Raw genomic sequence first — 16,463 nt, forward strand, 5'->3', positions numbered from 1 at the left:
TGTTCTCCAAATTCCAGGACTGTCTGGAGACGGCATGTGCTAGTGTAGCCATGTGAAAGAAAAAACATAAAAAGAAAGAAAAAATAAATAAATAAATAAACGAAACCATCCTTAGATAAGACAAATATTGGGAATATATAAATATGTATTTTACTTTTAATTGCTACATCGGCAGGGTTTCAGATTTTGTATTGTAACTAATTTGCATTTGCTCAGTTCGCTTGGCTTTGCGTGGGTGGTGCCTGGGGTTAAACAGACAATCAGGAGCTATTCAGGTGACATTCAGCCTATCGGTTGGAGGTGTAGGGAAGTGTGTAATTTTTTTCCGGTTTTGCTTTCTGTACCTCAGCCACGAGAATGAGGGCAGCTGCATGCTAAACAGAAAAAAGAAAAAAACAGAGAAAAGTTGGCATTACACCACAGCACGAAAAAGAGAAGGCTAATCACTTACCTTCAAATTTTGGGGCCGCTTCAAGCCGAGGACGGCGTGCGCAGTTTTGAAATATGGATGCAACGGTGAGAAACAGGTCTCTTTTTGAAGCCCTGGTGCTAAATTTCTGTTCTGCTTTTGTGCTATCAAAAGCTGGGGTATTTCTAAAGTCTGTGAGTACACAGAAGTGAGCAATTGTGCAAAGTTTGGAACATGTATTTATTATTTTAAATCAATGTATAAGAGGAATGGTTTTATTTTTCTGTTGCCAATTTAAGAAAAAAGAGAATAATAATAATTTGCTAATTCATATGATGAGTGTAAAACTACATTCTGTTGTACTTGTAAGTGCAGAAATTCATTAATTCCAATTGTGAGTTTAAGAAATTAAGAGGGTAATTTTTGGTGCAGCCTTCTTCACACTAGTAAGCCTATAGTGTATGAGGGGTAATTAAGCACACTTTTTGATACCTCTGTAAGCAACTCAGTATGTTAAGTATCTCACTGTGAGTAATATTGACACATTTCATACCCATATTTTTGAATGTTGTACAACTGAAACTGAAGATATGAGATCTGATAAGATTTAAGATATATGTATGAAGTTGGGTGTAGTATGTAGCAATTTGACATTTAAACCTTTAGTGATGCATCTGAGAATAGAAAATAATAGATATGACCTTGATTATAGGTCAGGTTTTTGAGAGGATGGGAAAATTCGAGAACCAGGATGTGATTCCGAATGCATTAGATCGCGAGCCAGGAACATTGAAGAAAAGACACGGACAAGGAGATACCTACATACCCACTCATACCCTCATACATTCTCAAGACACTCAGACGAACATGTAATATCAGGTGCATCTTTAACAAATTCTCAGATCTGAGGGATCCCAAACAGACACTTTATTTTATTTTGTGTGCACACTTTTGGTTATTGTAGAAATTTGGGTTCTTTGTTATTGATTATTTTTTGTGACAATTCTTTTTGGTTTATTGAAAAAATACAAGAGTGGTTAATCAATGTTCATTCCTTTGTCTGATTCTTTATTGTTGCTCAACACATCGGCTCCTAGAGAATTTGGTGTCTTCTGGTTCGGTCATAGATTGTTACCAGTCCAATTCATTATCATACTGTAACTTACTGTTATATTACTGATATTGGTTACACTAGCACCTACGGAGTCATCTCTCACTTTCATCTGGATGTCAGGGCGGAGTCCACTTAAGAAATGTTCCTTTAGGTGGCTCTCCCAGGGTGTCATGTTTGTTCCTGGATAATCGTCTGGTTTGTCCATCCGTTTACTTTGCTTTCATAAGCTTTTTGAATTTCAGTCTGTAGTGGAGTATGGATCCAGATCACGAAATGAAAAATTAAGACTCTGACTCTCCACTCTGGTGATGAAAAGAAGTGGACAGAACCTGCATTCCACAGAGTGTGTGTGTGTGCTGAAAGACTATGCACCCCCACCCACACACACAAACTCACGCGCACACCTATATCTGATAGCAAAGGCTAAGCAGAACAATTTTCAGTGACTCCCAGGATGACAGTGATGACATCTTCAAACTTTATGACAACAAATGACTACTCCCCCCAATTTTATGACCCAATTAAGCCTAAAAGATCAATCAGCGCCTTGGAAACCAGGATTAAAGAATCCCAGCATTTATTATCATCAACGTCGAGATGGCAACTCTTATCTTATCGCAAAAATCAACAGATGACTCAGGACTGCCTGGTGGTGACCTCTCGCAACCCTAGTTCAAACCAGACAAACAGCATGGACCAACAGTGCCCCCAAGTGGACATTTGCGAAATCATTTTTCGTCCTCTTTCCCTCTAAACACATCATATCGGACGCATATGTGTCGTTGTTACTAAACATGTATTATGCAATGTGTTATTAATGTTATCTGTTATTCTCAGGTGACTGTCTACTAACTAACCGAGTGATGTGAATTACTGTTTTAATCACGAGGAAAAATTTCTGTCTCAATTTATAAAGATGAATTAATCTCTAACATCTAGAATAGTTGGTAATATACTCGATATATATATATATATATATATGTAAATCCTCCAGTATACTCATTATGCTATATTCAAGTATGTATGAAGTATTTTTTATTCATTGAGGTTATGTATTCGCCAAAACAAATGTGATCTCTCTCTCTTCCCTGAGACTGGAGACGGTCACGTGTACTCCCCAAACCCAGGAACCAATCAGAGGACGGAGACCTCCCAAATGCGCGTGACCGTGCCACCTATGAAAAAGGGAATCGCGTTCCCTCTTTACTCTCTTAACTATCTTGTCTCTCTTTGCATACCTCTTCGCATACTCTTCTTGATCCCTTCTTACGCTCTTTATGCTCTTTGTCTTCTCTCTACGCTGACAAGCCGACTCTTCCAAAAGACTCTTAAAAGAAGACAGACCTTCATGCAAACTAACAGGGGATGCCTTGTGTCAGTTAGCAGTGCAATACAGAAACTAAAAGAGTAAGCGGTCAATTAATTGTCAGTAATCTTTTCTTTTCTCATTTCTGTTTGTTGTTTGTAGCCCAATCCAAGTTTAATTTTACGACTGATCAAAGCAGGTGAAACTTATTTTGGCCAGAATAAGGGCCACCGGTAAAATCGAGTGAAAATCGTAGAATAAGTATTAGCTAATTAATTCATAAAGTAGCTTCTGAAGATCGAAGCAAAACCGCGAACCTTTATTCTGACGCCTTACTTCTGGAGGAGACTACCACGCTCTGAGGTCGCCTGAAGCGGCCTGCCTCTCAAGTGACAATGCCTACGCTGACCCAGCCTCAATGCTTCCACGAAAAAGAACTGCCGGAGCCAGGCTGGGCCTATCTCCAATCACCTCAAAGCACTGCTGTGCCCATCGAGTGGTTGAATCGAAAAAAAAGTAAGCAAATTCCCCATCTTCAGAGCTGATGTCAAATTAAGTCTCTTGATAAATTTACACACTAATTAAATCATTTAGCAACACATTATTCCCAAGTCATGTAGCCTAGCCAAGCATTAAATTCGAACTGGTTTCACCCGCGTTGATTCCATGAGATTTTGATGATTATGCTATGTTTATCAATCTATTATCATTCTTATTAATAAAGTGTTTCCATTATTTGAAATAATACAGTGTGTGGAGTTTGTTCCTTAAGAGCCTGAAAATCCTGAGAACTCATACCTAGCATTGACAGTATTTCAATCTCTAATAAATTATTAATATTTTTGTCATCTAATTCAGTAATAATAATTATTATTATAAGTGATAATCACCATTAAACCTAACCAACTCAAATACTGTTACTACGCTACAGTCTCACCGGAAATCCTTCGTCAATGCACTGACAAATGAGCCTGATACTTTCTGCACCTGCAGCAAATATAACATCAGCTGTCCATGGCAACGTACCTTGAACCTTTGTTCAGTCCATCAACAAAAATTCTCAGCTTGAACACAAACATTGGACCCCCCTCAGAAATAGGGGGTAGATCCTCACAAACAGTTCCTATGTCTTCCATGGTCTGAAAACATAGGCTGGACTGTTTGGTCCCAAGGTTTGAATGTTTGGTATTTGATTATATAAGAGTCAATGTCCTGAAGCAGTGCTGGAGCTGTTGGTGCTACACATGCTGTCTGTAATGACTTCTTCTTCTCTTTTTGTCTCTCAACTTGTCTATTTCTTTCAGCAACTGAAATTCTATGTCCTTCAGTCATCATCTCTCTCGCGGCTCTGGTTCTCCTGCTTCTTCCGTTCTCTGGTTCCTTTTGTCTCATTTCGTTTATTAATTTACCATAGGGTGGATCACTGCAATGCACTATTGGGAATGGGAGAGGTTTCCCTTTTGGGAATTGGGAGAGGATGTAGGACGCACACGCTAATAACAGACGTTTATTTTAACAAGATATAACAAAAGCAAAGACAAACAACGGTGGAGATAGACAGACTCGATAACAACAATGGAAAACTGCGGAGAGAGACAAACTAGACTGATTAACTTGACAAATAAAACGAATAATAGTAAAGACAAACTAGACTTGGAAAACATGACACGGGAAACAAAACAAGAAACAGCAGAGACAGACTAAAGAGCTAAACAATACAAAACCTAGACAGGGAGAGCTAAACAAACAAACCTAGACAGGGAGAGCTAAACAGACAAACCTAGACAGGGAGAGCTAAACAATACAATACTAATGACCGATAACCAGGAAATGACACAAGGGAACTTAAATACATGACACAGACGAGACACACCTGGAACAGATAACGAGGGGGATGGATCACCAACGAGACTGACGAGGATGAGTGTGGCGACATGAACAATAACAAACAGAGTCATGTGCTAAGAGAGCACATGGCAGGGAAAACAAACACAGGACGTGACAATAGCCTTGTTCATAACCCTTTCCATCCTGTCTGCTTCTGTGATGAAAATGTCATAAAGTGTCAACAGCCATCTAATACGAGGCAGTAAGCCAAACTCCACCACAATATCAACTTCCCTGGCAGACATGGTCTTTCTTTCAATGCTATTAGTAGCCTTCATCAATTCAGCCTTTATTCCCACAACTTGGTCTGTATCATTTAGCACTGCACTATACCATCTACCTAAACTCTTTACTGGTCTCTCCAGTACTGTAGGAATCATTTCTCCTTCCATCCAAAAATTTTCCTGTACAAGTTTTCCTTTGACAATCAACAGACTTCTAGACTTGCTCAGTTTAACTTCCAGCCTAGCCAACCTTTGATTATCATTTCACTTACCCAGCAACCGCTGTGTGCAAGGCACAGTAGTCGTCAGGGTCATCATGTCGTCCATGTAAGCCCTGACTGGGGGAAGTCAAGTACCATCATACAACCTCTCCACTTAGAGGCCCTGATTACTACTTCCATTGCAATCATAAATGCTAATGATTAAATCGTACATCCAGCCATTATACCTATTTCTAATCGCTGCCATGATGTAACAAATTCCCTTGTACAAAAGCAAAACTGAATGTCCTTAAAATATGCTTTAACAAGCCTAAATAAACGTATCTGGTTCAAAGGCTTTACACATATGTGGCAATGAGTCAAATGCATTCATCTTTTTTGCTGTCTGAATCTGATGCCAGCTCATGCTGCTATTTTCCAAACATCCTGGTTTTGGTGTGCTAAACTCCATTTGCCGCTCTATTTCACCTAGTGGTGGAATAATTTGTTGCTACTGTAGCTCCTTTGCTTTATCCTTATCAGTGTACATGTCATTGAGATGCTTCTATAATTCCCTCTTTCCAACTTTTAAACTCCCAGATTTCTCCTTACCACATAAGGTCTATACAAAATTAAAAGGATTTCTAAAGAACACTGCCCTAGCATGTTCCTTCTTTTTTCTCCTTTTCTCAAGTTCTCTGCTCTTCTCAACACTACCAACCTACCCTTAAGCTCTTTCTGTAGTACCTTAATGCCCTCTCTTTCCTCTTCCCCTACTCACCTCCACTGCTTTCTAAAAGCCCTTAACTCCTGTATTAGTTCATCTATTTTTACTTGTCATCTTGACTTCATTATACAGTGGGGCAAATAAGTATTTAGTCAGCCACTGATTGTGCAAGGAAGATGAGAGAGGTCTGTAATTTTCATCATAGGTACACTTCAACTGTAAGAGTCAAAATGAGGGAAAAAAAATATACAGGAAATCACATTTTTAAAGTTTTATTTATTTTAATTTAATTTATTTAATTTATTTGTAAATTATGATGGAAAAAGTATTTGGTCAATAACAAAAGTTCAATTCAATACTTTGTAATACAAACATTGTTGGCAATGACAGAAGTCAAACGTTTCCTGTAAGTCTTCACCAGGTTTGCACACACTGTAGCTAGTATTTTGCCCCATTCCTCCATGCAGATCGCTACTAGAGCATTGATGTTTTGGGGCTGTCACTGGGCAACATGGACTTTCAACTCCCTCCACATATTTTCTATGGAGTTGAGGTCTGGAGACTGGCTGTGCCACTCCAGGACCTTGAAATGCTTTTTACTGAGCCACTCCTTCATTGCCCAATGGTGTGTTTGGGATCATTGTCATGCTAGAAGACCCAGCCATATTCCATCTTCAATGCTCTGACTGATGGAAGGAGGTTTTGGCTTAAAATCTCACGATATATGGCCCCGTTCATTCTTCCCTTAACACGGATGATTCTTGTCCCCTTTGCAGAAAAATAGCCCCAAAGCATGATATTTCCACCTCCATGCTTCACTTCACAGTAGGTATGGTGTTCTTGGGATGCAACTCAGCATTCTTCTTCCTCCAAACATGATGAGTTGAGTTTTTACCAAAAAGTTTTATTTTGGTTTCATCTGACCACATGATATTCTCCCAGTCCTCTTCTGGATCATCCATATGCTCTCTGACAAACTTTAGATGGGCCTGGACATGTACTGGCTTAAGCAGGGGGACACACCTTGCACTGCAGGATTTGAGTGTTTCCCGACATAGTGTGTTACTGATAGTAGCCTTTGTTACTTTAGTCCCAGCTCCATGTAGTTCTGGGATTTTTGCTCATCGTTCTCATGATTATTTTGACCCCACAGGATGAGATCTTGCATGGGGCCTCAGACTGAGGGAGATTATCAATGGTCTTGTATGTCTTCCATTTTCTTACAACTGTCCCACAGTTGATTTATTCACATCAACCTGCTAGTCTATTGTCAATTCACTCTTCCCAGCCTGGTATAAGTCTACAATTTCTTACCTGCCCTTCGACAGCTCTTTGGTCTTGGCCATGGTTGAGTTTGGAGGCTAACTGAGGCTGTGGACAGGTATCTTTTATCTTTTGTACCTTAACAAGGTCTGTGAGAGCTAGAAATCTTGCTTGTTTGTGGGTGAGCAAATACTTATTTTCCACCATAATTTACAAATAAATTATTTAAAAATCCTACAATGCATGGTTGAAGTGTACATAAGAGGAAAATACAGACCTCTCATCTTTCTAAGTAGGAGAACTTGCACAATCAGTGACTGACTAAATACTTTTTGCCCCACTGCATCTTGTCCGCTTTACTTTTTCTGTAACTTACCAAAACTTGCCATTCCATATTCATAAACACCTTTACCTAAACTATTCAATTTCTTCACTGCTGATCCCTTCAAACCAGCCAAAATACCTTTCAAATCATCATTTATACACTTCCACCCTACTTTATCTACTGCATTTGGCCATTCTCTGCCCAGTTCCTTTCCCTTTCACCCCTTATTTCACCCTCTCCAGCTCTCCACCATTCATGTGATTAACATCAGATTCACCCTCCTGTACACATGTGCTAGTGTTCTCCTCAGTAGCAACAGAGGTGTAGATATCATGTGAACTGTGGTGGGTAACCTGTCACTGGACTTCAACCAACTGATTTGAACAACCCTGCAACACATATTGTTCAATGCAGGGCCCCTCTACTCCCTCATCTAAGTGCCTTCTCTTTCCCTGATGAACCCTCAGTCATCTTACTGTTGTCACCTTTTCCCATCTGCACACACACACCTGCAACCTCTTTCCTTCTCCTACCACCCTATTTGCCACTATGTCTACCCCCTTTCCTTGTAGTCAAAGACGTTCCATTGTCCATAGCCATGTAATCCTCCTGTGAGTCATCTTCCACCCCTGCTCTTGCAGACTCAATGGGTATTGAATCTATATGTTTCATAGTAGCCTTTATTGGTTGCATCCACATGGTTGATCATACCATGGCTGCTGCTGCTATGGGTTGCCCCACAAGGGTCTATTCCAAAATGCCAACTGTCTATCCAAGCCTTTCCCCTTTTTATATGAACTTATGTAGGAACCAAGGTAGCCACATGCTCTGTGTGTTATTTGGTTAAGAATGATGTTAAACATGGTTTTGTCTGAATAATATTACTTTGTGTTAACATATGTGATGGAAATTTGTTTATAAAAATGATTCATAATCAATAGAGATATTTTTAATCAGCAATGTTCACGCATGCCTGTATAAACTGAAATTGTTTTATTCCTAATTCTCTGTGTGTAACAGCAGACTTATGTGTGTGTGTGTGTGTGTGTGTGTGTTTCAAATAACAGCATATCGACACCTTCCCTTCAATCAACTCCTTTTGTGTCCAGACCACAGAGAGGAGATAACTGAGACCAAAGGGGTTGAGGGGGAGGCACAGAGCACGTCTGGAAAGGTGTTAGAAATACAAAAGAGAGTAAAAAACAAATGCTAAAAGACTTGGAGTCATACTGGGAGCAGGATACATTGAAAGGTGATTGAAATGTAAAACAGCGAACAGATGGTGAACTTCAAAGTGCTTTCCAGGTATAAGAGACGCTAGTTGAGAAACGGTCAGGCAGAGAGGTAACAGTGTTGCGCGCAGCATCCTCTCTCAAATAACCTGTCCTTTTACTTGAAGCCGACTCAGAGACTCAGCTTTCTTATTTCTCTCATAATTTTCCACCACACATATAATCTTTTATATTACAAAAGTACGATTCAGAATTCTTGGATATTCATTTACAGGAACCTTCCTTAAGTCTTTGTTTTATCAAGTGTCATAAATTGGGTACAGGAAAAATCCAATCAGGAGCAAGTGATGCTCCAAACCCCCTCTCTGGATCACCACCTTAATGTGGTGGAGGGGTTCGCATGCCTGCGTGAGCCTAGGAGCTATGTTGTCGGGGGAATAGCCCCTGGTAGGGTCTCCCAAGGCAAATTGATCCTAGGTGATGGGCCAGGCAAAGAGTGATCCATAAAGACCAAGATGAACAGATTAAGAACAGGGACACAGCCTCCCTTGCCCGGAGTAGGGTTACCGGGGCCTCACCCTGGAGCCAGGCCTGGGGGAGGGGCTCCTTGGCGAGCACCTGGTGGCCGGACTTTCACTCATGGGGTCCGGCCGGGCTCAGCCCGAAGGAATGACATTGGGGTTTACCCCAATGGACAAGAAGGTAATTTCCCTGTGCCTTCGGGTTGGGGAAAGGGCTCGTCTATCACTGGGACTGAGATGGTTGAGGTGGTAGGAAAACTCCTTGGCAGTGGTGCCCTGGGGGTGAATGAAGTTAGGGTTCCTCAAGGCTCTGGATGTTGTGGGGCTTTCCTGGCTGACACGTCTTTGCAACATTGCGTGGACATCGGGGTCAGTGCCTCTGGACTGGCAGACTGGGGTGGTGGTTCCCCTTTTTAAAAAGGGGGATTGGAGGATGTGTTCCAACTATAGGGGATCATACTCCTCAGCCTCCCTGGTAAGGTCTATGCAGGGGTACTGTAGAAAGATTCTGGACTTGGGACACATGAGATAAAAAGACTGTCCACTGAAGAAACACGGAAACATGGGGGCTTAAATACACATACCAACGTGTGTTTTTGGACTGTGGGAGGAAACCGGAGCACCCGGAGGAAACCCACGCGGACACAGGGAGAACACACCAACTCCTCACAGACAGTCATCTGGAGCGTGAATCAAACCCACAACCTCCAGGTCCCTGGAGCTGTGTGACTGCAACACTACCTGCTGCGCCACCGTGCCACCCAGTAACATTGATAAGTAATTAGAATCATACACAAGATGTAAAATATCCTATGACAATCCATTAGAGCTTCACGTAGGGCCCACCCCACTCTCTTCCTATGTGCAGCCATATAATTACTATTTTTCTAATCTTACAGCTAAACCCTAAGGTTGCTGTGGCTGTTTTTGATCCGATTAGCAACCATCACCACATTTGATGAACCATGGTCTAATGGACTGAGAATTATATGTCCCTGCAAATGTTGAATTGACAGCTGACAGGTAGTCTTCACACAACAGCCCAGAGAAGTCTCTACTGGAGTGTTGAACATTTCACTGGAGTGTACAGACATTACATCAGTAATGTCTGATCCCAGCATCCTCTGAGAAATTGTCTCAGCAGATGCCTGTTTGAGTCAGAAGGAAGGAGTCCGCTCTTTAGTAATCTTTAGAAATTACTTTAGTAAGATGGATTTGCAGTCTCAGGACATAAACAGAAAATATCTCTCCTGCATTTTGGTTTGAGCTAAGAAAGGTTGTGAAAAGTTGTTCCCTATCTTCTACCAAATGCAGATTGAAGCTGAGCAAGGTAAGAAATGTGTCTGGGTCGCCGCCTTCACAGGGACCGAAGTGGCTGGGTTTGCCGCCTTCACAGGGACCGGAGCGGCTGGTTTGGTGTTCTGTCACGGCTGCGCAGGAAGGATGAGGAGACGGACATAAATGCAAGGAATTGTATTTAAACAAAGACAGAATCAATATAAACACGAGTAATCAATACAGACGGAATAAAGACAAAACTAACTAAACACAGTTAAACGAGAACGGACAGGGAAGAGCCATGAACCGGGGTAGACACATGTGAACAGAAAGACTGAGAAACATACATCTACGCACACAACACCAGACAAAGGAGCACTCAAACTACAGGGGTATATCAGGACAAGACAAAGAGGAACACCTGGAGACAATAATGAGACAGAGGCAGGACTAAGGCTGGACTAGGAGAGAGACATGAACAATAACAAACAGAGCAATGTGCTACATGAGCACATGGTGGGGAAAGCAGAAGATAGGACCAGGGCGTGACATTACGAAGTAGTTCCTGCCTTCCAGGTAAGAAACGAACCACCTTAAGACTGTTCCTTAGAGTACAACCCAGTTTGCGAGTCTATCTGTAATAATCTTATGGTCAATGTTATTAAAGGCAGCACTAAGGTCAAGAAGTAATAGAAGACATACCGCTCCAGCCTCCGTATTTAAGCAAATGTCATTAATTACCTTCATTAGAGCAGTCTCAGTGTTGTGATTAGACCAGAACCCAGACTGGAATTTGTCTAGGCTGCTGTTTAAGGACAAGAAGCTAGTGATTTGCCTGAAAATTATTTTCCAATATTCCAAAAAATTATTTTGCCAATGAACAGTAAAATAGAAATTGGTATGTAGTTACTTATCTGAGATGATTCTAAATTATTATTTTTTTAAAAGAGGCTTTACAACAACAGAAGAGTTTCTCCCTGATGCTTTCTGTTTGCAAGACATAGCCTTCACTCTAACTGCCGCAATCTCATCCTTAACACAATTTTTTAATTAAAACTATTCAGCAGATCATCAACAGAGTTGGATTGTTCACATGGTGTAGTGCACATTTTACTCATGAAAAGTGTAGCTGTGCAGTCCTTTATTATCCTTTTTTGACACAAATCCTTGTGCCTGTGATGACTGGTGAGGCCCACATATCAAAGAACACACAGTAATGATCTGACAACGCGACATCCTTCAAAGTGGCTGATATGTTGAGACTCTTTGAGATAACAACATCCAGCATGTGACCATGACAATGTGTACTCTCTGTAACATGCTGTGAAAGGCCAAAAAAGTTCAATATGGCATGTAGTTCCTTGGCAAAACAGTCCTTGGGATTGTCAATATGTTTGTTAAAGTCACCAGCAATAATAAAATGGTCAAAGTCGGTGGAAATAAAAAAATCAGCATCTCTGTAAATTCATCAATAAAATTAACACTGTACTTCAGAGGCCTGTATACAGTTACTAGTAATATTTGTGTTGTCACTTTCAGAACTGCGTAGAGGTATTTGATTGTTGTGGAGTCACCAAACAATAACTGCTTGCACTGAAAATAACCATGGAACAGAGCAGCTAAACTTCTGCCTTTTCTACTGAAACGAGAAAAATGAAGGTTTGGAGGAGCTGACTCCATTTAGACAGTTGCAGCACTACATTCATTTAGCGAAATCTTAGTTAAAAGTATAAAATCAAGCTCCTATGCTCTAACAAAATAATTAATTAAGTGTGATTTGTTAGTGAGAGTCCTGATATTTAAAAGAGTTAACTGAGTAACTCATGTACTTTGCTATAGAATCTCTGTCACACATTTTATATGTTGTAGATTGGCTACATTCATCTGACCTGAACTCTCTATTCTTTCTCTCTCTGATAAGTACTGGAATGGGAGAGATTACAGGCACCCAGGGTCCAAGCTTGTTTTGAAAACATGTACTGCTGACTTCATCACTGCAGCAGCCAGGACCCAAAAAACATCACTTTTACTCACCCTTATCAGCTGACCAAATTGAGTGGAGCTCTTGATGGGGCCGTGAGTGAAGCTGCCTTTCTGGGGGTGAAGGAGCTTGTCTCTTGGCTCTAGCTGGTGATGGAGTGTGATTTTTCTTAAGGGACAGTCTGGGGGACTGCAGTAGGCATGTGGCAGTAGATGAGGGTGGAGTAGAAGCTAGGGTGGTTCTTCTTTGCACCTGAGGGCCGGCTGACAGGGAAAGTGACAGCTTTATCCCAGCCATTACTTGCTTCTCCATGGTTGCTGGGAGGTTCAGGGGTTTGGGAGGTGGGGGTTTGGTGTCTCTGGCAGCTGATAGAATTGATCGATGCCACTCATGTCCAGTGTCAGCCCCTCCTTCAGGTCATCAGTGAGGGGAGGATCTGAAATGGAGCCATCAGCTTGTATAGAAGAGATCCTGGTTGTTGGTGCTGATATGTCTGTCAGAAGTATAACTCCCTTCTTTTTTGTGTGCAGTCCATTTCTCCTAATAAGTTCTCTCTTCACAAAGAACAAGTTAAAGTTGTCAATGAAGTTCAGTCCATTTTACCTGCAGCCTTTCTGTAAGTGTTTAATCCCAGTAACCTTGAGAACATATTGGTGCTTCCTGCAGGTAAAAGTCCACTGATGAAAGATTGTATGTTGAACTTGCTGAGTGTGTTAAAGAGGTCATTAAAGTCTCTTTTTAAAACTTCAGACTGCTGCTTGACAGTGTCATTCTTTCAAACATGTACAATAATCCGCTTCACAGTCATGTACTCAGCCGGTACAGCTGGAATCGTGGCATTAAGTTCAGGGACTGTGATGTTTAGCCCATTAACAGTATCATCTCCAAAGATCAGGGTGTCTGTTGTAAGTTTGTTAGGGTGTTGTGACTGGTTGATATTTCTGGCACGTTCTGTGTTGTGCTCGCTGTGAATGTGATTCTCATGAAGGGCATGCAGTGGTTCAAACCTGTTTTTCAGCTGAAGTGAATAAGACCGATATTCTGGTCTTGTTCTGGGCTGTGATTTCCCAGTGGATCGGCTGTGGTACCAGGAGTAGAAGACAAGTCTACAGAGCTATACAAAACATGCCATTTGGGTCTAGCTTCAATCTGCACCCATTGCTTGGCTCTAGCTGTACTCATAGCAGTGTTGCCATCCACATGATCCTCACACAGGATCTGTGTGTCTCCACTGTCCGCTACTCTGTTAAGGCCTCAGCCTGCTTTCTGTTGCCCATACTATCACTCACTATTTCTCCTCACACAGTGCCGAAATGCCAATCCTTAAACTCTGATAACAGGCTCTGAAAAACCCTTTCCAAAGCTGTCATACTCTGTAGACTCTGTCTCTGTAGACTCTGTAACAATTCTGATAGCATGTGTTTGAAAAAAAAATGATGAGGCATTTCACAGGTTTCTTCCGCTGTAGCCTGTTTAAACTGTCCTGGTTGTTGGAACAGTTCTGGTTCCTAGAGCAATCGCACTACTTAAAAAAGTATCAAAGGCAGAAAGTGTCCAGACTTGTGTATATTTAAAAGCACAGATACTCTATAAAAGAAAAACAAGGATGTTTTTTTAAAAAAAATGAAAGATATTAAGAAATTAAGAAATATTAAGCATTAAGAAATATTTCACTTCTCTGAGTTTATAAATATGATATATGTCTGTGTCCCAAAGAAGGAAATGTTTTGTGTAAGTTTCCTGTGAGGGCAGGCAACTATAAACCTTTCTCTCTCAGTCCTTTGAATGTGAAAATGTAAACCAAACTTCATATTCACCATATTTGGGAGCGTAAAAGAACCATGTGTGTGAGCAGAGAGAAGAGAGAGAGAACAGAACGCAAAATTGTAAAGCGTAAATTTTTAACTCTCTCACGAGATTCTTAAGAACCCATGACACTGATTCTGTAAATAAGACAACTTTAAATGTGTCTGCGGAGATTCTTCATCATCTGTCTTCACAATATTGAAATAAACAACAAGAATTTTGGCAATGAGGATGGGATGTGAAGTTGCGGCCTTTCAGCATCAGACAGCCCTGCATTCAAACACCACTATAGTCTTCATTCATTCACTCATTCATTATCTGTAAGCGCTTATCCAGTTCAGGGTCACGGTGGGTGCAGAGCCTACCTGGAATCATTGGGCACAAAGAGGGAATACACCCTGGAGGGGGCACCAGTCCTTCACAGGGCAACACAGACACACACACACATTCACACACACACACTCCCACCTACGGACAGTTTTGAGTCGCCAATCCACCTACCAACGTGTGTTTTTGGACTGTGGGAGGAAACCGGAGGACCCGGAGGAAACCCACGTGGACACGGGGAGAACACACCAAACTCCTCTGCCTGCTGCGCCACCGTGCCGCCCTACACCACTATAGTAATGTAGAAAAATATAGCGCTAAAAAAATTAAAAAACTGTCAATATATATACTGTAAGGTACTGTAAATGTACATGTCGTAAGGTTATGCAATATTACAAAATATATAATTTTTTTAAATCTAATTTATCAAAATCTAGGTTCTTTAAAGAGATTGGCTAATTTAATTAATCTTTGCCACCCCAAGGAAGACAAACTCAACAATTATTAGTGATATAGTGTATTTCTTTTTGATATGTGTACTATCTAAGTCATAAGGTGTTAATCAATGTTTATCTATTTAGTTTCTAAAAAAAAAAAGGTTTAGAAAAATAAAAAAATAATAACTAAATGTGCAATAATATACAATGAATTCATCAAGAATAATGAATAACAATAATAATGATAATGACAATTTTTTAAAATAAACAACAAAAAAATAGCTCTATATATAATAGATCTATAAATTTTAAAAAATTATACTAAAGGAATTTGACAAATCTCAGTCAATTCTCTTTCTCTGAGTGCACTCAATATCTACCACCCCACAGCGCAATATCTCTGTCGCTGATCCCAGAGATGCTGAACACCAGAAGGCCCAAGGTGCACTGAGCAATGAGCAAACTATTTGAGGTCAAAGACTTGGCTCAGGAGGACAGTAAAGTTGTCCAGTTCAAGTGCAGCTCAAAAACAAAAAACTCACACCGGATGTGTTCATGTACATGAAAGTGAAGTCTTCTTTTTCTTTCTATTTCTGTTTAAAATAATCCTCTAGAAACAGGCATCAGAATAATCTGGAGTATCTGTTATCTCCCCTGCTACTGAAGGAGCTACAGTTTGTTAGTTTTTTGGGTTTTTTTGAATAATAATATACATTAACTGACATTTTTAACAACATTCTAATTGCTGTATTTAAAGGGACAGTATAACATTTTGCTTGTGCACTAAACATTCCATTTTCTTTGTTTAAAGAGACTGTACAGCGTTTTAGTGTTTTATGTTATGAAATAAGGGTGGCATGGTGGTGCAGCAGGTGTCAGAGTCACACAGCCCCAGGGACCTAGAGGTTGTGGGTTCAAGTCCCGCTTCCGGTGACTGTCTGTGAGGAGTTTGATGTGTTCTCCCCGTGTCTGCGTGGGTTTCCTCCGGGTTCTCCAGTTTCCTCCTACTGTCCAAAAACACACGTTGTTAGGTGGATTGGCGACTCAAGTGTCCATGAGTGTGTGTGCTCACTGTTCACTGGTGTGTGTAAATATGTGTGTTTCACTGCACGGATTGGGTTAAATGCAGAGAACAAATTTCTCCATGTGCAAGCATAGTGGCTGATAAAGTGATTCTGATTTTTCTGTTTCAAGGTTTCTCTGTGGTGTGTACTTCATGTTTCTGTTTCATGGTTTCTGTGTTGTATTTTGTTCTATATAAGTCTTCTAATCCTGTGTTTAGACTGCCTTTTATCCTGTTTTAAGACTCCATGTTTAGTGTTTAACCCTCTTCAGTGTGTTTAATTTTGCTTAAACACACAAAAAAGCTGCTTAATTTTGTAGCATGTGTTTCTATAGTTCTTTGTTTTGTTTTCTTTCTTTTATT

Source organism: Hoplias malabaricus, chromosome 5, assembly GCF_029633855.1.
Source record: "Hoplias malabaricus isolate fHopMal1 chromosome 5, fHopMal1.hap1, whole genome shotgun sequence".
Lineage (NCBI taxonomy): Eukaryota > Metazoa > Chordata > Actinopteri > Characiformes > Erythrinidae > Hoplias > Hoplias malabaricus.